Source organism: Muntiacus reevesi, chromosome 7 (assembly GCF_963930625.1).
Source record: "Muntiacus reevesi chromosome 7, mMunRee1.1, whole genome shotgun sequence".
Classification (NCBI taxonomy): domain Eukaryota; kingdom Metazoa; phylum Chordata; class Mammalia; order Artiodactyla; family Cervidae; genus Muntiacus; species Muntiacus reevesi.
In genome coordinates, this window is record NC_089255.1 from 62,783,109 (window position 1) to 62,810,318 (window position 27,210).

Below are 27,210 nucleotides of genomic sequence, written 5' to 3' on the forward strand. Positions count from 1 at the left end.
AGAATCGAGAAGATTGGAAGCATAATTCTAAAATAGTGAACAATGAAATATAGACTTCTACTTTCTATTGTCAATAGCTAAGGAAGGGAAGTAACATAGAAGAGAAATGAAGGGCAGGGGAATTGACATGAATCAGTGGCTCACAAAGGGCTCCAGGACCTGGACTAAAAAGGACCCTCTTCAGTTCCCTTGAGGAAGAGCGAGAGGGCAACTACTCCTGTTAGCCTCCAGGAGGCCCAACTGAGCTGTACTAAGAAGAAAACAAGGAGGCAGAGGTCTGGGAAGACCACAGCTTACAACACGTTACTGAGAAAACCGAGATGAACAGACTTTCAAGTTCCTGATCATAAAGCAGCATGACAATCATTTCTAGAGTATCTAAGAGAGTTCCTCATGAGAGAAAAGAAACATACACATGGAATAATCAGGATGAGTGTTAATTATCCCCAATAAAGAACGTTTCAAAACAAAATGAGAGAATAAAGAAAAAAAACAGGACTTTCCTGGTGGTCACCTGGTTGAGAAACTGCCAGCTAATGCAGGGGATGCGGGTTTGATCCCTGATCTGGGAAGATTCTACTTGTTGCGGAGCAGCTAAGCTCGTGCGCCACAAGAACTGAGCCCTTGCCCTAGAGCCTGAGAGCCACAACTACTGAAGCCCTTGCGTCTAGAGCCTGTACTCCACCACAAGAGAAGCCACTGCAGCAAGAAGCCCACGCACTGCAATGAAGAGTAGCCCCTGCTGGCCACAACTAGAGAAAGCCTGTTCACAGCAGTGAAGATCCAGTGCAGTCAAAAAAAAAAAAAAAGTACAGGCTCATTTACTGGAATTATCTATTTAAGAAAAAGAAACAAAACAAGCACTCAAGCCTCACTATAACCAACCTTTCTCTAAACATTCAGTCATAATACAGGTTCATCTGAGACTTTTTTTACTTTGTAGAAATTTTCCTTCCCTATGGAATTGTGTTTTGTTTTTGTTTTACTGTGATCCTTTCAACCATTTAAATATAATTTCATTAAACATCATATATGGACAACTTTTGTTTTATAAATCAGGGCCTTCCTGCATAGATAGATATAGACCTACTTGAACTTGGTCTCAGTAGGCTCAATTAAAAAAGCTGGCAAATCAGGTTCCTGCCCTCCCCCAAGATGATTACTTACTCCAGTTTGTAGACTTCTTCTAGAGCTTCAGAGGGGACAGAAAGAACACAGTTCCATGCCACCCTGACTGAAGGGATGGGCTGGGAATGAGGGAGGGTGATTTCCTGATTGGCTCATTTTGCCCCTGGGCCCTCCTTTGCTGTGCTTGCCCTTGCCTGTAGAGGAGGAGTGCAAATCTCAAGTTAAATATTTATATGTTTTAAAGACTGTTTTGCAGGGTCAGGTCTAAGAGGCACTTCAGTAAAAGCACTGCCCAGTACTGAACTAGGCACAGGGGAGAAAAATAAGTAGAAGAAAAGTAAGAGAAAGATCTCTGCACTCAGAAAATGAATCATCATTTGGTACTGGGAAGACAGTTCCTAGAAAACAACAGAACACAGAACTGCACAAGATTTGATTCCAAATGACTGCTAGGAAGTCTTTTGCTAATCCATTTAACAAATATTTATTAAGTACTCATGATCACCCTGGTGTGGCTCTGGGTGCTGACCACACAAAGATGAATGGAATATTGTCTCTACTGTGAAGGAATTACAAATCAGTGAGGAAAGACATGTGTCAAAAAAGGCTTTACACAGCTGGTTCCATTGGTCCTGAGCCAGGAAAGTCTTGAAAGGTAAGCAGAGAATCACTGACAGAGAACAGGAAAGATAGACTACGAGAGGGAGAAACACACAAAAAAGGCACAGATGTGAAGCCTTCCTGACATACTAACAAGGCTGTAAAAACATAGCTAAAGAATAAGGGGATATTTTTTGAGAAACTAATGAAGGAGGGACAAAATAAAGTAAGAAGTTAGTTAAGGAATGAAAGGAGAAAACACGAAAGAGATCGTGATGGTTTATCAAGAGATGTCTGGAGATGCAATCAAGTCCAGGCTGAACGTTTGGGCTTATCTGGAGCCAAGTGGGGAGGCAGGAGGAGGGACTGGAAGGATGCCTGTCGGGGACAGGAAGACCAGTCAGGAGACAAAAGTTGGTCCAGGTCGGACATGGAGAGGCTCTAACCAAAGTAGTGGATGCAGAGGAAGAAACAAACCTATAGGGAGTGATGACTGGTGGGGCATGGAGGGAGTAAATGAAAAGGAGGAAGTAATTCTCCACAATGATCTAATTTCTTCCTACTCCTACCCACCAGTAATACTGAGCTATATGTGTTCCCTCTCAATATATGTTGATGTTTCCTTCTGCCTGTATTGTCATATGTTTGTGGATGCTGTTCCTTCTGCCTCTGACACGCTACCGCTATCTATTGCTGTTGTTGTTCTTCAGTTGCTAAGTCCTGTCTGACTCTTTGTGACCCCATGGACTGCAGCAAGTCAGGCTCCTCTGTCCTCCACTCTCCTGCAGTTTGCTCACATTTATATCCATTGAGTCGGTGATGCTATCTAACCATCTCATCCTGAAGCCTTCCTTTCCTTTTGCTTTTAATCTTTCCCAGCACCCGGGTCTTTTCCAATGAGTCAGTTCTTTACATCAGGTGGCCAAAGTATTGGCACTTCAACTTCATCATCAGTCCTTCCAATCAATATTCAGAGTTGATCTCCTTTAGGATGGACTGGTTGGATCACCTTGCAGTCCAAGTGACTCTCAAAAGTCTTCTGCAACACCACAGTTCAAAAGCATCAATTCTTCGGTGCTCTGCCTTCTTTATGATCCAACTCTCACATCCATACATGACTAGTGGAAAAACTAAATCTTTGACTATATGGACCTTTGTTGCCAAAGTAATGCATTGCTTTTTAATACTGTCTAGGTTTGTCATAGCTTTTCTTCCAAGGAGCAAGTGTCTTTTCATTTCATGGCTGCAGTCACTGTCCACAGTGATTTTGGAGCCCAAAAAATAAAATCTCACTGCTTCCACCTTTCCCCCTGCTATTTGCCATGAAGTGATGGAATCTGATGTCATGATCTTAGTTTTTTTCAATGTTAAGTTTTGAGCCGGTTTTTATTTACCTAGCAAATCCCTGTACCACCAAGTCTCTGTTGCAAGGCCACTCTTCTCAATGAAGTTACCCAAATTCTCTCCAGTTCAGACTTCAGATACCTTTCCCTACACTCCTGCAGCAACACGTTTCTGCAGAGGTCTACAGGGCATTTAGTGCTCTACATGTCTATTTGTTTCCCACTAGACTATGATCTCAACAAGCACAGGCTCTTTATCTTATTTGCCACTGTAACCCTAGTAACGGTGCCTTCCCTGGGTGCCGAGAGGGTGGATGGGAAGCTCCAATATTTTGGCCACCAGATGCAAAGAACAGACTCACTGGAAAAGACCCTGATGCTGGGAAAGATTTAAGGCAGGAGGAGAAGGGGACGACAGAGGATGAGATGGTTGGATGGCATCACTGACTTGATGGACATGAGTTTGAGCAAGTTCTGGGAACTGGTGATGGACAGGGAAGCCTGGCATGCTGCAGTCCATGGGGTCATAAAGAGTCGAACACAACTAAGCAACTAAACTGAACTGATCCCCAGACTCAAGATCTGCCACAATATTGTTGTTGTTGTTTAGTCACCAAGTTGTGTCCAACTCATTTGCAACCCCATGGATTACACCCTGACAGGCTCCCCATATAGTGGGTTACCACTTCTTCTCCAGGAGATCTTCCCAATTCAGGGACTGAACACACATCTCCTGCATTAGCAGGCAGATTCTTTACCACTGAGCCACAAAGGAAGCCCGCCACAATATTAGGCAATCAATAAATATTTGTGGGGCTTCCCTTGTGGTCCAGTGGTTAAGAATTCGCCTTGTAACGCATGGGACACCAGTTCAATCCCTCGTCCAGGAAGATCCCACATGCTGAGAAGCAACTAAGCCCCCTTGTGCCACAACTACTAAGCCCACGCACCTTGAGCCTGTGCTCCACAACAAGAGAAGCCACCACAATGAGTCCATGCACTGCAACTAGTGAGTAGCCCCTGTCTTGCTGCAACTAGAGAAAAGCCCACATGCAGCAATGAAGACCCACCACAGCCAAAAAATAAAATAAATACATGAATCTTTAATAAATAAATATTTGTAAAATAAGTGAAACAAACAGATTTCTGACATTGGGTGTGAGGATGATGATAACAAACACCAAAACAGGAAGCTATATCTCTATTTCCCTAGCTCCATGCATTTGTATACACACACATACACACACACATAAAAGGCCTAGCAGAGTAAATGTGTGTTATATTCTGTAACCTAGAGCAACTCATTTTGCCTCTCTGAACCCCTTCTGTTATTCCTGCCCTGCCTAATTGCCCAATGCTGTTTCACAAGATTATTAGGAAAATTTGATATACTAATGGAAAGATAATTTGAAAAACAGTAGGAAAACTTAGAGTTGCCAGCTATTATTGTAAGTCCCTATAGAAACTCAGGAAAGTTAAAGATATTGTCAAGGTCGCATCTGACAACAATCTTAATATGATTATGAAATCTCTCAAACTCATTCTTAGTCAGTTCAGCCATTCAGTACTGTCCAACTCTTTGTGACCCCATGGACTGCAGCACGTCTTGCCTCCCCGTCCACCACCAACAGCCGGAGCTTGCTCAAACTCATGTCCATCGATTCGGTGATGCCATCCAACCATCTCATCCTCTGTCATCCCCTTCTTCTCCCACCTTCAATCTTTGCCAGCATCATGTTCTTTTCCAATGAGTCCATTCTTCGCATCTGGTGGCCAAAGTATGGGAGCTTCAGCTTCAGCATCAGGCCTTCCAATGAATATTCAGGGTTGATTGATTTCCTTTATGATTGACTGATTTCATCTCCTTGCAGTCCAAGGGACTTTCAAAAATCTTCTCTAACACCACACGTCAAAAGTATCAATTCTTCGGTGCTTAGCTGTCTTTATGGTCCAGCTCTCACATCCATACATAACTACTGGAAAAACCATAGCTTTGACTAGAAGGACCTTTGTCGGCAAAGTAATGTCTCTGCTTTTTAACATGCTGTCTAGGTTGGTCATAGCTTTTCTTCCAAGGAGCAAGCGTCTTTTAATTTCATGGCTACAGTCACCATCTGCAGTAATTTTGGAGCCCCCCCAAAATAAAGTCTGCCACTGTGTTCATTGTTTCTCCATCTATTTGCCATGAAGTGATGGGACCAGATGCCATGATCTCAGTTTTCTGAATGTTCAGTTTTAAGCCAGCTTTTTCACTCTCTTCTTTCACTTTCATCAAGAGGTTCCTCAGTTCCTCCTCGCTTTCTGCCATAAGGGTGGTGTCATCTGCATATCTGAGGTTATTGATATTTCTTCTGGCAATCTTGATTCCAGTTTGTGCTTCATCCAGGCTGGCATTTCATATAATGTACTCTGCATATAAGTTAAAAAAGCAGGGTGACAATATACAGCCTTGATGTACTCCTTTCCCAATTTGGAACCAGTCTGTTGCTCCATGTCTGGTTCTAACTGTTTCTTCCTGACCTGCATACAGATTTCTCAGGAGGCAGGTCAGGTGGTCTGGTATTCCCATCTGCTTAAGAATATTCCATAGTTTGTTGTGATTCACACAGTCAAAGGCTTTGGCATAGTCAATAAAGTAGAAATAGATGTTTTTCTGGAACTCTCGTGCTTTTCCGATTATCCAAAGGATATTGGCAATTTGATCTCTGGTTCCTCTGCATTTTCTAAATCCAGCTTGAACATTTGGAAGTTCTCGGTTCACGTATTGTTGAAGCCTCGCTTGGAGAATTTTGAGCATTATTTTGCTAGCATGTGAGATGAGTGCAACTGTGCAGAAGTTCGAACATTCTTTGGCATTGCCTTTCTTTGTGATTGGAATGAAAACTGACCTTTCCAGTCCTGTGACCACTGCTTTTTCCAAATTTGCTGGCATATTGAGTGCATCACTTTCACAGCATCATCTTTAAGATTTGAAATAGCTCAGCTAGAATTCCATCACCTCCACTAGCTTTGTTCGGTAGTGATGCTTCCTAAGGCCCACTTGACTTTGCATTTCAGGACGTCGGGCTCTAGGTGGGTGATCACACCATTGTTGTTATCTGGGTCATGAAGATCTTTTTTGTATAGCTCTTCTATGTATTCTTGCCACCTCTTCTTAATATCTTCTGCTTCTGTTAGGTCCATACCATTTCTGTCCTTTATTGTGCCCATCTTTGCATGAAATGTTCCCTTGATATCTCTTAATTTTCTTGAAGAGATCTCTAGTCTTTCACATTTTATTGTTTTCCTCTATTTCTTTGCAGTGATCACTGAGGAAGACTTTCTTATATCTCCTTGCTATTCTTTGGAACTCTGCATTCAGACGGGTATGTCCTTCCTTTTCTCCTTTGCCTTTAGCTTCTCTTCTTTTCTCAGCTATTTGTAAGGCCTCCTCAGACAACCATTTTGCCTTTTTGCATTTCTTTTTCTTGGGTCTTGAGCACTGCCTCCTGTACAATGTTACAAACCTCCATCCACAGTTCTTCAGGCACTCTGTCTAGAGATCTAATCCCTTGAATCTGTTTGCCACTTCCCTTGTATAATCGTAAGGAATTTGATTTAGGATTGATTAAACTCATCCTAGCTCACACTTTATCTGTTTTCATTTTTACTTTAGATAACTGCCAGTTCTGGAGTCAAGCCTAGCCATAGTTATAGGCACAGATCCTAGCCTTGAGTCCAGGTAAGATGATGCCAGTGATCACATCTGTCTTCTCTTGCTCTCCCTCTTCCCTCTTTCTTTTTCCACTAAAAGGTGTAAAGAATAATCCATACTCATCTTCTAAATGCAGGCTATAGCATTCATCTCACTTTTCCAGCAGATACAAGTTTCCTTTAAATGCAGGTACAATTAATAACTGGAGAAGATTTCAAAATGGCAACCCACTCCAGTATTCTTGCCTGGAAAATCCCATGGACAGAGAAGTTTGGTGGGCTACAGTCCATGGGGTTGCAAAGAGTCCACCATGACTGAGCACAACTGATAACACCCAACTGCCAAGAGGAAGAGAATTAATCCGGCTGGCACTTCCTCTCAATACCCCAAGGGCTCAAAGACTTGGGCTTCATTGTTTAAATGTTTTCTTCTTGTCTTATCACTTAGAGTTTGATAAGCTGTCTCAAAGTGCAGATGAGGAAGAATGAAATGATTTACCCAGAGTCAACAGCTAGTTAGTGAGTAAGCAAAACCAATATCCTGAGTTCCTCACTTCTGTTTCTGTGTTATTTGTGGGCTGTAAGGTGAAAGATATGTTTGTTTCTGCAGTTTTTTCAAAAGATTCTCCTTTACTTTCACAGCTTATCCTCATAACATTCCTATAAGCAAGTCAATTACTAATCCTGTTTTAGGTACAAAGAAAATTATATTCAAAGAAGACAAGCAGGGTTTCCGTGGTGGCTCAGTGGTAAAGAATTCACCTGCCAATGCAGGAGACATGGGTCCAATCCCTAGTCCAGGAGGATCCCACATGCCACAGAGCAACTAAGCCTGTGTGCCACAACTATTAAGCCTGTGCTCTAGAGCCCAGGAACCACAACTACTGAAGCCCACACACCCTAGAGCCTGTGCTCTGCAATAGGAGAAGCCATCGCAATAAGAAACCCAAGCACCACAACTACAGAGCAGTCCCCACTCGCCATAGCTAGAGAAAGCCCAAGAGCAGCAATGAAGACCAAGCATATCCAAAAATAAATAAGATAAAATAAAAACGAGCAATTTGTCTAAAATCATACAGCTGATTAGGACAGAGCCAGGACTGGAGGTTTGCTATGGACACTTAGCCTCATAGCTGGGTTGCTCCCCTACCAGACGGTTTGCCACAAACCCATCTGAGAAATAAGTAGGGTATAAATAATAAATGAATTTATCCTCCCTGCTTTTACCTCTCCCTTGATTACTAGTAGAAGCAAGCAGAACTAGAGAGCATATAGAAATTTCCAATTTTGGTCTTGAAGAAGTACCTTGAATTCTACTAACCCTCCTGCTGAGAACTAAAAAGGCTAGAAAGTGAAAGTTAGTCGCCCAGTTGTGTCCAACTCTTTGCGACCCCATGGGCTGAAGCCCACCAGGCTCCTCTGTCTGCGGAATTCTCCAAGCAAGAATACTGCAGTGGGTTGCCATTTCCTTCTCCAGGGGATCTTCCTGATTCAGGGATCAAACTCAGGTCTCCTACACTGCAAGCAGATTCTTTACCAACTGAGTCACTAAGGAAGACCCCAAAAAAGGCTAGACAAATATATAAATCAACAGGAGAAAACACTGCAGAGCAACCAATGGAGGCAGAACTTGAAGGTCTATGATCCTTGAGAGAAGAGAAGCATAACAGTTGAGTTCCACATTCATCCTAGCTCTTTTTCTGAGGGCATTTTATTTTCCAAATCACAAGCAGTCTTTTTGAAAGGAAAAAAAAGAACCATGAAGAAGGAGCCTAAAAACCTGCAGCCAAATTTCAAAGTTATTGGCCAACTCAAAAATTTTAGATGTTCAAAACAAGAAACCAAGAAACTCAGTGAAAAACAGTATTTGGAGTGGTTAAAGACCAGAGATTTCAGCAACTATGTGCTGCAAGATAGACAAATGTTTATTTTGGATCTTGATAAACACATCAAGTTTTCTATTGAGACCCTAAAAGCACCATAGCCTAGTAATAAGAAACATGTCTAAAGAATAAATACTATGCCCTAGGGGAAAGACAAGGGTGAAATAGCAAGCTTAAGACAAAGCCTGAGCAGGATCAAGTCAATCCACTTCTACTGTATCTGACTGAGGAGAGAAATGTTAACCCTCTTCAAGTACAAATAACATATCATCCAGAGCCTCTACAAATGTTCATTTACAATGTCCAGCACCTAATTTTAAAATATAAGACATTCTAAAAAGAAAAAAAAAAAAAGAAGGATCAAATGACCAACCCCCCCAAAAAATAGTTAATAGAAACAAATCCATAAATGATCCAGATATTAGAAATATCAAATAGGGCCTTTAAAATAACTATAATTAAACTATTTATAAGAAAATAAGGGGAAAGGTGGAGAAACAGACGAATAGATGAGAGATTTAGAAAAGACAATTAAAATCAGTAAAAAATAAATACATATTCTAGAAATTAAAGGTTAACTGAAATGGTTTCACGAACTACATAAAGCAAAAGACAGGGTGAATTAACTCAAAACGTAGTCAACAGAAAACATCTAAACAGCACAGAGAGAAAAAATTGAGAGGGAAAAAAAGCAGAATAAGACTTCCATCTTCCATTAAGGATGCAGAATGCTGGAGAGTCTTGCTCCCCTCTTTAAAACAACAATTTCGAAAATTCAGATAATCTGAAATTTTACAATTTTTGTTTAGCCAATCAGTAACCTGAGGTTTCAGGAGAACCAATTATCTGCAGAAAGACAAATCAACTGGGAAAAAAAATACACAACATAAAAATTGAAAATTATATTTTATTTGGTGGACTTACTGAGGATTTAAGTCCAGGATACAGCCTCTCAGATTACTCTGAGGGACTGTTTCAAAGAGGTAAGGGAGGGACTTCCCTGGTCCAATGGTTAAGAATTTGCCTGCCATATATACGGCATCTAGAAAGATGGCATTGATAAACCTATTTGAAGGGCAGCAATGGAGACACAGATATAGAGAACAGACTTAGGGACATGGGGCAGGAGGAGGGGATAGGAAGAAGATGGTGGGACAAATGGAGACATTAGCATGGAAACATATATGCTAACATATGTAGAACAGATAGCCAATGGGAATTTGCTGTAAGACTCAGGGAACTTAAAACCAGACTCTGTGACAACCTAGAAGAGCGGGATCAGGTAGGAGATGGGAAGGAGGCTCCAGAGGGAGGAGACATATGTATACCTGTGGCTGATTCATGTTGATGTATGGCAGAAACCAACACAATATTATTGTAATTATCCTTCAATTAAAAATAAACAAAAAAAAGAATAATGAGAAAAAGACAATACAATTTTAACAAGCACAGTCACTAAAAATAGAAAGCAGACAGCAGAGCAAATAAGAAATTGAGGCCATTAGCTACTAAGAGCAGAAGAGTTCAATAACAACACCCTGTAAACCAATTTTATAAGTTAGATATAACTTATAACAACAAACTGTCTTACTTTGCTTTTAAACCTAACTTCAATATCAAAAAATAAAACTGAATGCAATGCAGATTTTTAATTAAACAAATAAAAAAGAATTTGCCTGTCAATACAGGGGACATGGGTTCAATCCAAGATGTCACATGCTGTGGACAACTGAGCCCATGTGCCACAACTAATGAATCTACGTATCAGAAATACTGAAGCCTTTACCTCTAGAGGCCATGCTCTGCAACAAGAGAAAGCCACTGTAATGAGAAGCCCATGCACCATAACTAGAGTAAGTCCCGCTCGCCACAACTAGAGAAAGCCCTCACACAGCAACAAACACCCAGCACAGCAATAAATAAACAAACAAATGAAATTAAAAAAAAAAACAAAAAACCATAAGTCCCAATGTAATGGGTGTTTTCGAAACGGGCCCTTGGGGGAGTACTTAGCATTACATTAGGTCATGAGAGTGCTGTCTTCATGATGCAATTAGTGAGCTTATAAAATGAGGAAAAGATGAAAATCTCTGTATAAGAACAGAGGAAAGGCCATGTGAGGATGCAATAAGAACGTGGCTGAGTGCAAGCCAGAAAGAAAGCTCTCACCAGAACGTGATCATGATCTCTAACTTTCAGTCTCCAGAGAAACAAGAAAAATTAATTTCTTGTTTAAGTCAGCCAGTCTATGGCATTTTGTTATGGCAGCCTGAGCAGATTAAAACTGAGACTTATTATGAAGAGACAGTAATTAAGGCAGTGTGGTGTCAGAAAAAGCACTGACACATAGTCAATGGAATAGGGTCCAGAAATAGACCCACAAATATATGGTCAACTGGTTTTCCACATGTTATAAAAGCAACTCAATGTAAAAAGGATAATGTTTTCAACAAATGGCACTACAGCAACTGGGTATCCATATGCAAAAAAGAAAAATTCATTTCAATTCATAATTTGTGCCCTATTTTAAAAGCAACTTAAGATGGATCAAGGACTGAAATCCCAAATCAGAAAGTATAAAGCCTCTAGAGAAAAAAAAAAAGCAAATCTTTGTTATCTTGGACTATAGAAAAATTTCTTGGATATAATGTCAAAAGCACAATCCACAAAAGAAAAAACAATAAGATGAATTTCCTCAAAATTAAGAACTTCTGCTCTCCAAAAGACACCATAAACAGAGTGAAAAGATATACCACAAATAGTTATAAAATATTTGCAAATTACAAATCTGATAATAAACTTACAACCAGAATATTTTTAAAACTCACAAAACTGAATATTGAGGAAAAAACAACCAAACAACTTGATAAATGGGCAAAAGATTTAGATATTTTACCAAAGAAAATATCAGGAGGCAGAAAAGCATATTAGAAAGATGCCACCTCATTAGTCATCAGGAAAAGGCAAATTAAGAACACAATGAGATACCACTGTATACCCATTAGAATGGCTAAAACTAAAACGGTGTGGGGGAATGGGGGTGGTGGGAGAAGGAAAGGAAAGGAAAAGAAAGAAAGAAAAGAAAAAAATTACAATACTAAGTACAGATGAGTTTGCAGAGCAACTGGAATTCTCACATACTGATGGAGGGAATGATCTCTAGAAGAGTATACAAAAACAAATTATAAAAATCAACTATTTTCTATGTACTAAAAAAATGAATTTTAACAAAAGATACCTTACAATACAATTTTTTAAATAGAGTATCTTCTCTGTCTCCCCCATCTGTTCTTTCTGGGACTCCAATCAGATTTGTATCAGGCCCTTGATAATATTCCACAGATTTTTAACACAGTGTTACGTCTCTCTTCTCTATGCTTATTTCAAATAGTTTCTATTGCCATGTCTTCAAGTTCACTAATATTCTCATCTGCAATGTGTAAGCTGCTACTAACCCCATCCAGTGTACTTTTCATTTCAGATGATGTATTTTTTTATCTCTAGAAGTTTAATTTCAAACATATCTTTTTTATATCTTCTTTTTTTATACCTCCTATTTCTCTCCTACTTAAGCTCTCCTACCTTCTCTCCTACCTACTTCTTCCACCTTCTGGAACAATATTTTAAATATGGGATGGGATATACAACAAATATTAAAATACTTGCTTCAAAGATTTTGTCCTCTATATCTATCATGCGTTACTTCTGTGTTTTTTCTATTGATTGATTTCCCCTCTTGTTACAAGCTCTATTTTTATGCATTATTACATAAAGTAAATTTAAATTTTTTTTAAATGGTAATTTAAAGTCAGAGGACAGTTAAAACGAGTTTTACACAGTTGGGTGCTGCATTTTTTTGCATTCCTTTAAATACGTTTGGACTTCACTCTAGAATGTAGCTAAGTTATCACTTGGAAACAGTTTGAATCTACCAAGTCTCGTTTTTTTCTGCTCTGTTTACAGAGGTCCAAAGCAGCCTTTACAGGGACTTGTGGGCAGTCCAGTGGTTACGACTCTGAACTTCCACTGCAGGGGATGTGGGTTTCCTACACGGAACTAAGTTCCCACCTGTCTTGAGCCCAAAGAAAAACAAAACAGCCTTTAAGCTAGGACTAATTTGGCTCTACTACTGAAACAAGCCTTTCATGAGAGCTTGGCTCAATGCCCCAGGAGTTAGGTCTTTCCAGCCCCAGCAGTTAGGTCTTTCCACTTGGGTTAGTAGTTTCCCAGTCCTGAGCAAGCTCCACGGATTTTTCTGATTGCTCTTTTCCAATTCTTCTTTCTCAGAAATCAGTGGTTTCCTCACATGCATGTCCTTATCAGCCTTCTCTCTGTTACTCTCTCCTCCTCCGTACTCTGCCCGTACCAGCCATCTTGAACTGAACTCTGAACTCCATGAGATCTTTGGGCCTAGAAACCCTTTCCTAGGCAGTAAGCTAAGACAATCACAGGGTTCATCTTATTGCCCTTTCAAAGATCACCATCCTGTGCTGCCTGTTGTCCAATATCTGAAAATCTTTTCAGTTGCTTACGATGAGAGTTAGTATGGACCCTGTCACTCCGTCTTGGCCAGAAGTGGAAATCTATGAGTAATTATGAGTGGCTACTATTGTGCTGGATGCAGCCTTAGATGCTGAGGACACAGTCGTGACCCACAAAGACAAGGGTCCTGTCCTCCTGGAAAAAAGCTTTTTTAAAAAAAGGAAAGAAACAATGGACCTCCAGGGAAGCCCCCATAGCATCTTTTTAATTTTATTCAGTTTGGCTACAGTGGGTCTTCGTTGCTTTGTACTGGCTTTCTTTAGTTGTGGAGATCAGGGGTTACTCTTTATTGTAGGGAGTGGCCTTCTCATTGTGGTAGCTTCTCGTTGTGGAGCACAGGCTCTAGGTGCATATGCTTCAGTAGCTGCAACACATGGGCTCAGCAGTTGTAGCTCGTAGGCTTAGATCCATAGCATGTGGAAACTTCCCGGACCAGGGATCAAACCTGTGTCCCTTGCACTGGCAGGCGGATTCTTATCCACTGTGCCACCAGGGAAGTTCCAGGAAGAAGCTTTTTAATAAAGGCCTGTGAAGATCAGTATTGGGTTCTTTAGCAGAAATAGATACAATTAAAAAGTCTTAGGGAAGGTAAAGGGCCTCAAAAAAAAAAAAAAAGAAAAAAAAGAAATAAATAAAATAAAAAGTCTTCATTCTGCCTTTTAGGACTTTCAGATCTACAGCTTCAAAAAATAGCAGATTACACTGGAGGGCAGAGGATAGGCAAAGAGGTGAAGCAGACATCTATATAAAAACTTTGCCTATCATTTTTTTGCTTGTTTGTTTTTGTTCTCCTTTTTTGTGTGATTTTTTTTCATTGTTGTTGTTGTTTTTTTTTTTTTGACTACCATTTTGTAAACAGAATGGTAGTTGACTGTAACAAAGCAGCATTAGTTTAAGAACGAATGTGGGTAACTACAGTGTCCACTCAACAGAATCCTAAATCGAGTTGATTTATATAAAATGTTTACTTATTGAGATAAGTAAATGCTTGATAGGGACAGCTTTTTCTCTAACTTCAATTCAACAAATAATTATGGACAAATTCACAGCTCAGTGTATGGTGCCTTTTCTTCCACTCCTATGCAACTTGTATTATTATTACTATAGTCTTCTGCCCCCAGATATAGAATTCTCTCCAGAAGAATCTCTCTTATTCAAGACCACCTACATAATTTGTGGGGCCCAGTGTGAAACTAAAACGTGCCCCCCCTTGATCAAAAAAAGAATTACCAGATGTTGACGGCAGAGCATTAAAGCAAGCATGGGACCCCTCTGAGAGTGGGCCTTGTGTGACTGACAAGGTCGCACACCCATGAAACCATTCCTGCTCCGGTCTCACCTCCAAACAAATTCCAGTCTCCTCTATGATGCACTCAACCATCTGTCAGACTGACACGAAGGCTCTCCAGCAGCCTGGTAACATAGTTAACACAAACACACAAACAAACATTCAAAACATTTTGTATCATTTGCAGATCAAATGCACAGTGCTTCTCCTAGGGTTGTAACACAACAGGTACTTGATAAACACTTATTGGATAACAAATAATGAAGAAATCATGCCCTAAGAAAAGGAGTTAGTTAGCATAGCTTTGATCATCAGGACCTTTCTGGAACCCATGAAATCTTCCCACATGGGTGATCCCTTCTTGAACTCTAAGGATAGGTCTACCAGTGTTCATATCACACTAATGTCATTTAGCAATCTTTGGAGGAAAACTGTTTAAAATGAAGGAATTGGAAAAAAAAAATGAAGGAATTGGGACCTCCCTGGTGGTCCAGTGGTTAAGACTCCATGCTTCCACTGTCAGGGGCATGGATTTGATCCCTGGTCGGGTAACTAAGATCCCACATCCAGTATGACTTAAATAAATAAATAAAACGAAGGAATTACATTTAAAGGAAAGGCAGAGAACTAGCAAACTGAAAATTTCAACTTTACAATCATGAATTGAGCTACTGTTAAGTGGATACAGATCTACACTATCTTGTTATCAGCTAAAAAGAGAACAGATTGAGAAATTATCGTGCTTCCAGAAAGGTAATTGAAAAAATCAAGTTCCAAGGAAAAGAACTTCGCGGCCCTCCCATTCCTCCCAGGCTCAATTCCATTTGGCCTTGGTGCCAGCCAGGGTCATAAAACAGCTGTTATCTGGAGGAATGAGGCAGGTTATCTTGTAGAATCTAACAGATTTTTAGAGCAAAATGGACCTTTAAGATCATCTTGTTAACCACAACTGAACTGACTGTGGACAGTGCAGGGCATCAAGCTGCAAACAACTGCCTGGTCAGCACGGGACTCTCTGCTCTGCTGGTCGTGCACTTGGGCCTGCAGTGAATCCAACAGTCTGTTACACACCTTCCACTTCATGAAGATGACATCCAGTCCCTCTCTCTAACTGGGACCTTGAGAAGTCTCCCCTCATTCTGTCTTCCCAAAAACCTGAAGGTCCTTTCCAATTAGATGATTCACTGATGTCTCAGCACCACTTGTTCTAAACATGAAATTGCACTTATCTTGTCAGATGCCATCTCCTCCCAAATTCCCTCTGTTACCCTCTAGGTAAAGCAGTCCTTATCCTTACTTTCTCCTTCTGTCCCCGCAGAGGTACTTGCCTCACTTGGCCTTGTGTAGAGCTAGGCATATGTTCGAGCCAGGTACAGGGTCTGGGCTAGAGCTAGGGCTATTGTTCCCTCTCATCAGAGGGAAAGTTCCCTGAGAGAAGACCTTGTGAAGGAGAAAAAAAAGACATGGAATGGGGTGCAAAAAGATCCATCTCTTCAATGTCACAGTTTTGGAAAGGGTGGACCCTAAACACCAGCCCATGCAAATTACTGGGGACAGTTAAATGGCAGATTTAAAGGGGTAGTAATGACAAGTGTTTTCCAAGGATTCCTTTATTTTTTAATGTTTTCTATATTCAAGTATGATTTGTTTTTTGAAATGTTTGCCATTTCTTATGGAATTCTGCTGTTTTTTAAATTTTGCCTAAGAGAAATTTAAAGTCTTTTTCTCTTTAGCTTTGTCTCCCACACAGGTTCCTTTCAGAGTAATGAGACATTGAAAGTGTAAAGGGTGTGAAAATAGAGGAGGGAGATGATAAATACCCTTCCATACCGCAAGCACTGGTCTTGGCCAATTCAAAAACCAAGCACTAGATAACCTTTTCTTTCAGTAAAGAGTTTCTAGAAATACCTAACTGAAAGATCAACCAAATGTTCTCTCACCACAGAAAGCAGAGTGAAACTATGGTAAGTCCTAAGGAATTAACCTTTCTGCTCTGGTGTTAAGAAATCTTATTCCTAAAGATTCTTTCTCGACATCCTGTTTGTAACTTCTCTATCTCTTTGACTCTACTTCCCTCTCCCTTTCATCTCTGTCTGTCTCTCATACCCCTTCCTCTCTGTTTCCCACCTCTGTTACATCTTGCAGTGAGTTGCCTAAGAGCTGTGATAGACAGAACTCTGGGGAACAGCTTCCCAAACTCCTGTGTGGACCACCTCAGTCCCTGCAGAGTGCAGCTGGTGACTGAGACAGACAGAGATGAGGGTGTGTGTGTCAGGGAGCAGGTGGGTGAGCAGTCAAGGCTTTATCCTGGGAGCGACTTCCCTGGTGCTCTCATGGTTAAGACTCTATGCTTCCAATGCAGGGAGCCTGGGTGTTTGATCCCTGGTTGGGTAACTAGATCCCATAAGCTGCAACTAACTAAGAGATCCCGCATGCCCCAGTGAAAATCAAAGACCCCATGTGCCACAACTAAGACCCGGTGCAGCCTGACTAATTAATTATTTAATATTTTTTAAAGGCTTTATGGGGGAATGAATGAGGCTCATGAAGAACTCAGTGAGGCCCTGTGAACACAGTCATGTGGTCTAGAGATTCAGCATTAACAACAACCTCCCACAATTAGTCTTACAGGACTGTGACTAGAATCTTTATTTTCTATTTGCTGAACTTCTTGGGAGATTTTTGCCTTGGCTTCTGATTAGAGAAGCCTAACCTCTATTATTCCTTATTGATCTGTAGTTGGCTAATTATTTCCCATGGTTAAATTGTAAGGTGGACAAAGTCTAGGAAAGTTGGTGTTCATTTCTCACTTCTGACCCTCCTAGGTGCTCTAAGTATACCTTATTGGTGAAAGTCTATACTTGTTTGAAAAACAAGTTATAAGGAAGTAATCCTTGACCAAAATATTTGTTGTTAAGCATTTCAAGGTTTTTCTCTCTACCTCTCTTTCTTCTTCTTCTTTTTTTTTTTTTTTTTTTCCTTTTTAACTTTTAAGGCAGGATTGGAGAGATTTGGAGTTAGAGACTCCATGAGAAATGATTTCGTGCCTTTAGGGAAAATATTTTAACCATCTTGAATCTCGAGTCCCACTTCTGCAAAATGGAAGTGATAAGTTTACCTGCCTACAAGATTGAGAGTCTGCCTACTAAATAAGAACAAAAGGGAAAGGAGAAAAAATGTCTGTATAAATGGTAAGATGCTCCCAAAACTTTAGTACCTGAAGTAAAAACATCCTAATATGGATCCTTTTGCTTTTTTTTTAAGTTATATTGTTCATTTATCATATTTCAGGCACTACTCCAAGCTGACATGTATTTCACTCATTTTCTTCCTCTCTTACACCTTTGAGGAAAGTACTATTACTATCCCAGTTTTCTACACAAGGGAACTCAAGCTTAGAAAGATGAAATACTTAAAGAGGTTAAACAACTTGCCCAACTGCTGATAAGTGGAAGTCTTAGTTTTGAATCCAAACAGTTGGTTATTTCTCAAGTAGAGTTGAGAACTCCCAATCCATAGGCTCCCAAATCCCCTAGTCTCCCCTAATCAGAGGGTACTGATAGGGGCACTGCAGCTGGGGCACTGATTCAGACCCTCAGTTCACATCTCCCCCAGGAAGCTGTTCCAGTTCCTGATAAAGCCTTCTAGAAGCAAGTATTGCAATGAAGATAAGTTTTGATATAATGGCATCCTCCAGAAAGGAATTAAGGCAACTCTGATAGTAGGGAAGGGCAGCCCAGATGCACTAACTTTGAAGTCTGTAAACTCTGCCTGTGATTCAGTCCATAGGTCAGTTCTCAAGAACTCTTCCAGGCCTGTTGACTCCATTGCCTAAAAGAGTAGAACCTGCCTGCAAGAAAGATGGAACAGAGTGGTGGCCACCATCTCATTTCCCTCCTATCCTCTCCACCTGTGCAAGCCTTTCCAAGGAAACCACTGACCATATCACAAAGAGTAGGAGAAGGGGCCCTGCCTGGGTCAGATAGGGGCATGAAAAGGAGAGGCCATGTCTGAGACATCCAATAAAGGACAGCACAGATGACTGGGAAGCCAGTCTTCGGCACTAAAGCCCCCTCTCTGTTCCCTTTTCTCCATCCTGTCTTCTTCCTCTCCAGCCTGATCAAAATCTGTCCTCAGGAAAAGATCAGAGATTGGCTGCTTCCCTTGGAACCAAAGTCAGGAAGTAACTATGTAGTTTCTCTGCCCTGTAAAGGGTTTTGCAGAATTGGTGAGCAAAAGAGGGAGGTGGGCTTTGTCAAAGTCAGGTTTCTTCTCCCTGTGCCTAAATCAGTGCCTGGCTCTTTAGTTGTTGACTGAACGAATTTTGGAGGCCAGGGAGTCAGTCCTTTTCACAACCCTTAAACTGAACACCTATTGGCACAGGGCTGTGGACCTGTGGGCCACAGAAGTTAGAGCTTCTGAGCAGAGGAACTTTGGATGCTAAGAGATCCAGGCCTATGTGGGTGTTGGGCAGCACACTGTGTAAGCCAACACTAAATACTGTATCACTACATGTACCCAGGGTGCCCCTCAGATCCTAGCAGAGATTTATAAGCCTCACTCCAGCCTCCAATCCCTGCTTCCAAAATTCCAAATGCTGGCTCTACCACTGGAGGACATGCCCCCACCTTTCTAGGGCACAGAGCAAGGGGTCTGGATTAAGCACACTGCTAATGCACTGAATTGTGCCCCCCTCACCCCAATTCAGGCTCCTCCTGTGGCTCAGTTGGTAAAGAATCCACCTGCAATGTGGGAGACCTGGGTTTGATCTCTGGGTTGGGAAGATCCCCTGGAGAGAGGAAAGGCTACCCATTCCAGTATTCTGGCCTGGAAAATCTCATGGGCAGAGGAGCCTGGTGGGCTGCAGTCCATGAGGTCACAAAGAGTCGGGCATGACTGAGTGACTAACACTTACTTACTTAACCCCCAATTCATATGATGAACCATTAAACCTTAATGTGACCATATTTACAGTAAGGGAGTAATTAAGTTTTAATGAGGTCATAAGGGCAAGACCCTAATCCAATAGAACTATTGTTGTTATTACTATTGAATACTTTGGCCACCTGGTGTGAAGAGACAACTCATTGGAAAAGAACCTGATGGTGGGAAAGATTGAGGACAAGAGGAGAAGGAGACAACAGAGGATGAGATAGTTAGATAGCATCACCAACTTAATGGACATGAATCTGAACAAACTCCAGAAGATAGAGAAGGATGGGGGAGCCTGGTGTGTTGCAGTCCATAGGATCGCAAAGAGTAGGTCATGACTTAACAACTGATAAACAAACAAACAAAAAATTGTTCTTATAAAGTAATACACCAGAGTAGTCACTCTCTCTCCACCATGTGAGGACAAAGCAAAAAGATGGCCATCTGCAAGTCAGGGAGTCCTCATCAGAAAATAAACTGGCCAGCACAAATACATTCATACATTAGGTTTAAGCCACTCAGTCTATGGTATTTTGTTATGACAGCCTGAGTAGAACAAGACACCTGCTTCCTCTATAATACTTCAGATTTATGCTCAGAGAGGTCCCGACGAGCAGACAAAACTTCTAGGCCCCCTCTTACCCAAGCCACATTCCTTCCTGTTATGTATCTTTTATCCACACAAATGGAACCAACACTGCTTTTTCTCATGCTCCATTTCTCCCTTGTCACATCTAAGATATTTTTTAAATGGGAATTTTGTTTTTCCAACTTTAACTGAATTTCAGATTTCTGCTTGTTTTTCCATTTGGGTTTTGCCTTTTTTTTTTGGCCTCACTGCATGGCATGTGGAATCTTAGTTCCCTGACCAGGGATGGAACCCATGCCCCTGCAGGGAAGCTGGAGTCTTAACCACTAGATGACCAGGGAAGTCTTGCCATATCTTAGATACTAAGTTGCAAATGAGGCAGATTTTGCAGGACAAGAATGCTTTGAAAATCCAGGCATACCATGGGGCCCTGGTGGTACAGAGAATCTTCTCTCCGTTTGTCTGTCTTGGTCTCATGGTCTCAGCATCAAGAAATTGGACTTAAGATGTCTCCATTAAAATGGTCATGTTACTTTGGGGTAAAGGATAATACTTTTAACACTCTTCAACCATTTAGTAGGTCAGCTGGCTCCCTCAGAAGGGAACTGGATAAAGTTCTGTTAAAATAATTGGAAGAAAGAAGGTTCAAGAGTCCTGAGAGGGAAAGCTTAGATACCAGAACTTATGTCTAAAAGAGAGTGAAGCTAAGCAAAGCAGGCTTGCTGACACGATAGTGTTTCCCATTTCCCAGGAGACAGAAAACTAATAAAGCCCTTGATGCTGGCACAGCATAAACCTCAGCAAAGGCTAATAAACAATTATAAACCATTTAAGATAAGACCTTAAATGATTAACTTATTATCTTGGAAATTAAAGAACAGGACCCCAGGGTATGGGACCTGATTATAAAGTCATACATATATATGTGAGGTGGGGCCAGGGCAGAAGAGGGTGGCAGGAAGGAGCCCTATTAGAATAGGCTGAAGGAGAAGGGGAGGAGTGTGCAGATCAGTAGTCAGAGACAAGAAGTGGGAGAACTATGTTGACTACAACTGTACCTGTATCACTGCCATGTCTTGGGGTAGTCATAGTGCTGGACAAAAATCACAAAGACTATTGCCCTTTCCAAAGAGATACATAACCACTGCCTAGGAGGGGAGCTAAAAAGAGACCATTGGAAACCTAAGGGTTTTTCTATAAAGCTGTTATGAAGTGTTATCAGACTCATTTTCTGCATATTTTCCAATCCCAGCATTCTGCCTTATTAAAATGTTGGGCCTTTGCATTACCTTGGAAGTACCTTAGGGCAAGTCACCAGCTGTTGTATACAATTTCAAGATGCTCTGTTGTCCAGTGATTGAGTTTCCATTGCCTTCCTGGTTTCCAGGAAAGCAGACCCCTAAATCACTCAGAATTGACCCAACAAATTTTTCTAAAAATTGCCAGGGTTTCCACTGCCAAAAAACTGGTCATGTATATCTAAATAACTTAAGAATATTTTTAATATAAATAAAGCATTCCAACGATTTTCTTTTCAAGAACCGTAAAATCTGTACCATGCCTTCTGAGACCCAAGCAAATTAAAGATAATAGGATTGTTAGGGAACTGTTGACCAAAACTGCCTGCCCTGGCCAGGCACAACCAGTAACAGGTTTGCTTAAGTCTGCCACTTCAGGATGCTTCAAAAGGACACAAAATCAGTGTGGGGTCCAAAAACAACCCAGAGAAAACCTAAGAGGGGCCAAGAAGGGGAGGTGATACCAGGTGATAATATGTCTCACCAACCTCTCAGAAATCCTTGTGCTGAAAACCATCATGACTGAGAGATGCACTCACTACCAGGAAGGGCCTGAGTTAGATCAAATGAAGGCACAACCAAGATGATTGGCCAGAAACAACCCAGAAAGCTCACCCTACCACCATCAAACCTGAGACTGTGAGACACGTGGCGGAGCAAATCTTCCCAGTTCCTTTACCCTGCTGCTCTCTGCCTGTGTGCCCCTTTTCAATAATGCTCCTTTTGTTTTGTCAGTATGTCTCCTTTGACAATTCATTTCCAAGGATTCTGAAGCGGGACCCCTTCAAGAGCCCATTGTCAGGCCGTTGAAAGAGTCCCATCCAGTGACAGGATGACGCTGGCAATATATATTTACAAGAACAGAGGTTTGCAAAAATCAGAGGTAAGATGAAAACCAATTTTATTCTTAACAACCTTTTAGTTAAATCATTGAGGGTGAGCCCCCTGCACTGGAAGACTGAAGTCTTAACCACTAGACCACCAAGGAAGTCCCCAGATGTTCTAGATATTGACTGTGGAGGTGGTTATACAGTTGTGTATATTAGACAAAAAGTACAAATGTGTGCAATTTACTATTATCAGTCATCATACTTTCTACAGACAAAGGAGCTGAGGGGATAATAGGCAGGGAACAACAGGATACTATTAACACATTATTTTCCATTGGCACAATTTCTTGTTTATTTTTGATTTAACTTTCCTTTCTGATTCCTGCACTAGAATATAGGTCCACGAGAGCAACGTATCTGCCTTATTCATTACTATAACGCCAGAAACTAGAACACTACTTGGCACATAGGAGGCCATTAATAAATAGTTGATCAAATGAATGAGAATTAATGTGATAACGACAACATAAAGAGGTGAAAGGGGATCAGAATGAGGGAAGTGCTGGATATAAACTTGAATAATTTTACAATTCTGGAAGTTTATGTCAGTTCTTCCTTGGAGAATTTCCTTCCACTGCAGCAAGAGATGTCTTTCTTCTACAGCATTTCTTGTGTCATTTCTGACTGTTGCTATAGGCTAGCATTTTCTCCCAGCTAGAAAATAACTATCTGGGGCAAGAAGTATCATATACAGCTTTGCAGCTCCTGATGACGTACAGCACTTTAGCTACACTATGCTAGTTTGCTGAATGAATGAATAACTGAAACTTGAGTCCTGAATGTCCAGAGAATCCCTGAGGAATGGGCTCAGTATTATAGGGGCTAAGGTCAAAGTGTAACTTACTTCAAGAGTAAGTTTCATCCGGCCTCAGCATTGTACATCCAGGACTGTTGCCTCCTTCCTAAGTGCTCCCAAACATGGGCCTTCAGTGACTCCCTCCCAGAAATCCATCTTCTCCTCCTCAAAACCTCCCTTTCACCCCCATCAATAAAGCCCAGTAGACAATGAAGCCCAGCAGACTCAGGCAGGTCCCTTCTACTAACCCCAAAAATTCACAGTGTAAATAATGAAGAGCTCCATTACAGTCAGGTGGTTCTCTCAACCATACCTGCACTTTTGAAACTCTCTGGTGCAAATGAATAATCTGTGGAGAATCCTGTTAAAATGAAGATTCTGATACAGCAGTTCCAGTTTGTGGGCCAAGATTCTGAATCTGAACTAGGTTCCAGGTGACACCAAAGGATGCTGGTCCAGTCTGTACTGCACCCGTGTGGTGACTGGCAGCTACAGCAGTCACAACTCCAGATGTACCAAGTCTGACCAGAAAGCCAAGGGGGTTGATTGTTTAAGCAAACACTATGAAGCATATAAACATATGTTCCCTTCAAGGTTTGTCCCTCGAAGGTTTGCTTGCTTTTTTCCTGATGCTGAGACCCTAGAGAAGAGCTCCACCTTCCAGCTGGAAGGGGTAGTGGAAGGGACCACATTCCCAGAATCAGAAACAGAAAAATGTGGTTTAAATCAAGAAGTCAAGGGGAGGGAGCTAAGGGCTCAGAAAGCGTGTCCCAGAGGAGTAGTCTCAATGAGGTCATCCCAGGCCAGTGTCTCTAGCTCTCAGCTTTGCCAGCCTAGAAACTCCACATTTTGTCAGCACACCCAGAGATAAGCACACTGAAGGGAAATGAATCATACCAACTAGACTCAAGGGTCTAAACCAAATGGCAACATAAGAACAAACACCAACTAATCAGAAACTTGTTCAGAGCAATGCTTTTCCCTGCAGGAATGTCTACGTGGGCTGGCATATCATTATCAAAAGTCTGTTTTATGGGCCTGAAATCAGAGCAAGAGGAATCGAGTGAGGGGATATTGTGTCATTTTGATAGCTGGATACACCCATCTCCAGGATATTTGTGTATCTGCCAAGAAGGTCAGCAGTCAGAAGCTAAGAGAACACATTGCCCCTCTGTTAATCTTCCTGCACCTGGAAACTTTCTGTTCAGCTTTCCTTACTACAATCCTGACCTCAGAAGACACTTCAGTTGCCTTGGATTGGACGTGAAAGGCTAAAATGGGTTACATTCAAAGGTGCATGTTTGTGGGTTTTATTTTCTTGGTTGACGCCTTTTGCTCTTACAAGTGACTGTACCAGAACTTCTCTCCAGGTTCTGAGAGCAGCTCATTGCCCAGCACTGAAGCACCAGCAGGAGAGGAACAGGGGGTTGGAGGGAGAGCCACTGGGGAAAAGCCAGATCCTTTCATTGCTTCCTACCCTAACACCTTATTCCAGGTTGCAGATTTTAAAACCTGTATAGTTATTTAAGTGGTCAGAGGAACAGAGATTGCACATTCCTGTTGGCTGGTTCTTTTTCTGCTGGTGATGTTGATTTTCTATATGGACAACAGTTAAATCAGTGTCCAAAGTCGGGCAAGTTTCTCAGGCTCACCTTTCCTCATTCCATTCTCTTGTGGCCTGAGTTGTGTGGCTTTACACTCATCAAATTTAGGGAAGTGGCAGTAAGTAGACCTGGAAAATTACAGCACTCCACAGTCTCCTGCTTTTACAGGGTTCAGTATGCCTTTGTAAACTGATTGTCAGTAAAGAGAGGACAACCCCACTTCTTCCTGACTTACTCTGCCACTCCCCGCCCCGCGCCCTGCACCCCCCCCCCCCCCCCCCCCCGCCAGGTCCTCTGGGAGAAGCTGGAGGGACTCATTATTCACTCAGTCCTACGCCATTCCCTCCTTGACACTGATACAGCCGCTGCCCAGCCAACCTGAAAGCCAACTCCAAAACTTACTTCCGTTTGCCTATTGCCAAATGGCAGACTTAAATCAGCTGAACCTGGATAAAGTGCTCACAAAACAAAGTAACGAATAATATTTGTATTAAACCTGAGGTAGGTTAGGAAAAAAAAAATTCTCAAGGACAACAAGCCCTCCCACCTAGAAGGCTGAGGAGACGGAGGCCACAAACTCTCTTCTGCAACCTCATAGTGGCTACAGGTACCAATCCGTCCAGAGCGCCCAGATTTTTCGCTAGTCACAGTGTATTGTCTAATCTGCACGCTTCTAATTCTTAATATATGTTTGCACAGTGTTCCTATAATCCCTGCACTCCAAAGTATTGACTAGCAAATGTGAGGCTTTTTTAGAGAACCCAATTTATGATTTCACCACTGATAGCAAATGAGGAAAGAGAATGAGTACCAGACGGAACAACCTCCCCAAATTAAACAGTCTCATAACACAGAAGATGACGGTTGGCCGACTCACTGAAGCCCCTGGGTTCACTTTTTGCCGAGTTATTAATATAATTTCAGCCCTGACCTAATGTCAAGAAGCAGTTATTGAACAACCGCAGAAGAATACGGCTTTCCAAGTCTAAAAAAAGACGCCCCTGCCGTGCCATTGTTGCCACAATGCCGTGACTCGGATTCGAACCGAGGTTGCTGCGGCCACAACGCAGAGTACTAACCACTATACGATCACGGCGAGCTACTGGGACGCCGCGAGCAACGCGTCACCCAGTGTCGTCCTCGTCTAGATGGCCGCCGCTCTCGCCTGCCCAAGTCGCTCATTATCGGCCCCTCTGGTTCTGGCACAAAGCCTGAAGCGGAGTAGAGGCGCCGTAGACTCCGGGCCGAAGTCTCTGTTGGTCGTCCGCCTGGACCGTGAAAGTACTTTGCAAACTAAAGGACCCCTGGGACGCCGGGCCTGCGAATCGGACTCTCACGCAGCCTGAGGGATGTGAGGCCTGCGCCTGCGGGTCGTCCGAATGGCGGCGCCGGTCTCCTCTCACACCCATTTTGCCCTGGCGCTCGTGCTGTCTGAACAGGCTCTGGCTGGGAATGGGACTGTCTCTTAACTCTCACAAGAAGGAAAATCAGTTCGGGCCTACAGCACAACTTCCTTCGAGATGCGGGGTAAGATAACTCCAAGACACCTCGCACCGCGGTAGTGAAGCGGCGGGATCTGACCCGCGGGCGAGTGCGGACTGATATTGAGACAGCTGACAGACAGTGCGCCTGCGTACGCACGGGCAGCGAGGAGAAGTTTGAGATGGGCGGAAATCAGCAATGTCACAGCCAGGGGGCGGGGCTTCAAACAGAGAAGAGCTCAGGCGAGAAGCGAAAGGCGCAAGTCCCTAGTAGCTCGCCGTGATCGTATAGTGGTTAGTACTCTGCGTTGTGGCCGCAGCAACCTCGGTTCGAATCCGAGTCACGGCATTGCGAAAGCAGTGGCACGGCAACGGGGCTGCATTTTAGCGTTCTCCTCCATTTTTTTTTTTTTAAATCTTCAGTTTGTGACAATTTCCTCGAAAATGGATCCCAATCCCCTTGTGACAGAAACGATATTTACGCCAGGTCTGGCTACACTGGATTTCGAAAGAATATAGGCTTCCGCTTACACTGGGCTACACACGTTATCCGGCACAACCCAAACAAAGCACAGAACACTCAAGAGGCAAAGTGCTAAAATTGACATATGTATAAATTTCCATAGCGGCACTGGAAATGGGCTTCCGGTAATAGAAGTCTTCGCAGAAGAAGTGACCTTGGAAGTAAGGCAGAAAGGGAATTTGTCAAGCAGCAAGCAGCCAGGATAATCTCGTGAGCTAAGGTCTTGGAATGGAACAAAGACAATTCCTCTTTGCAGGTCTTCTCTTTATCTCATCCCCATGACGCTTACAGACCCTGGTCTGAAAGGTAGTATTAAGCGCTTCTCAAGGACCTGTTGAAAGCAAATAACTAAGAAATGGAAACGACACTAAGGGAAGTCCACGAGATGAGCTGGAAAAGGCTCCGCAGTCCAGGGGGGTTGGGAAGAGAGCTAGAGGGGTGAGACTCCATTCGGGTTTAGCAGGATCCTTCCGGCTGTTCTGCAGGGTGGGAAGGGGGACAGTGATTAGAGCAGACGACACTGGAGAAAGACGGGTGGTTCCTCTGGATTCACTCATTAGAACCAGTGGCACGTTCTCAGTTTAGCAAAAAGCCACTGCCTACTGTGGACTCAGCCTGGT

General features: G+C 42.2%; 1 protein-coding gene and 2 non-coding genes across 4 annotated transcripts in view; 1 reads left to right on the top strand and 2 right to left on the bottom strand.

Moving 5' to 3' along the window:
* SLC28A2 (solute carrier family 28 member 2) overlaps positions 1–26,232 on the bottom strand; it is a 56,839-nt gene extending 30,607 nt beyond the window's left edge. Inside the window, exons 1-2 of one of the 2 annotated variants that reach the window (XM_065941467.1) lie at positions 25,666–26,232; positions 14,529–14,602 (exon numbers count right to left, since the gene is read on the bottom strand). The gene's annotated coding sequence lies outside the window, so the exon portion shown is untranslated. Of the gene's footprint in view, positions 1–1,167; positions 1,242–14,528; positions 14,603–25,665 lie in introns of those variants that run through there. The other variant, XM_065941468.1, reaches the window with a different exon arrangement.
* On the bottom strand, positions 25,611–25,682 carry TRNAH-GUG (transfer RNA histidin (anticodon GUG)). Its single transcript has one exon. It is a non-coding gene; the product is annotated as a tRNA-His (tRNA).
* Positions 26,233–26,344: 112 nt separating the features above from the next.
* Positions 26,345–26,416, top strand: TRNAH-GUG (transfer RNA histidin (anticodon GUG)). The gene has a single exon. It is a non-coding gene; the product is annotated as a tRNA-His (tRNA).
* Positions 26,417–27,210: the final 794 nt, after the last annotated feature.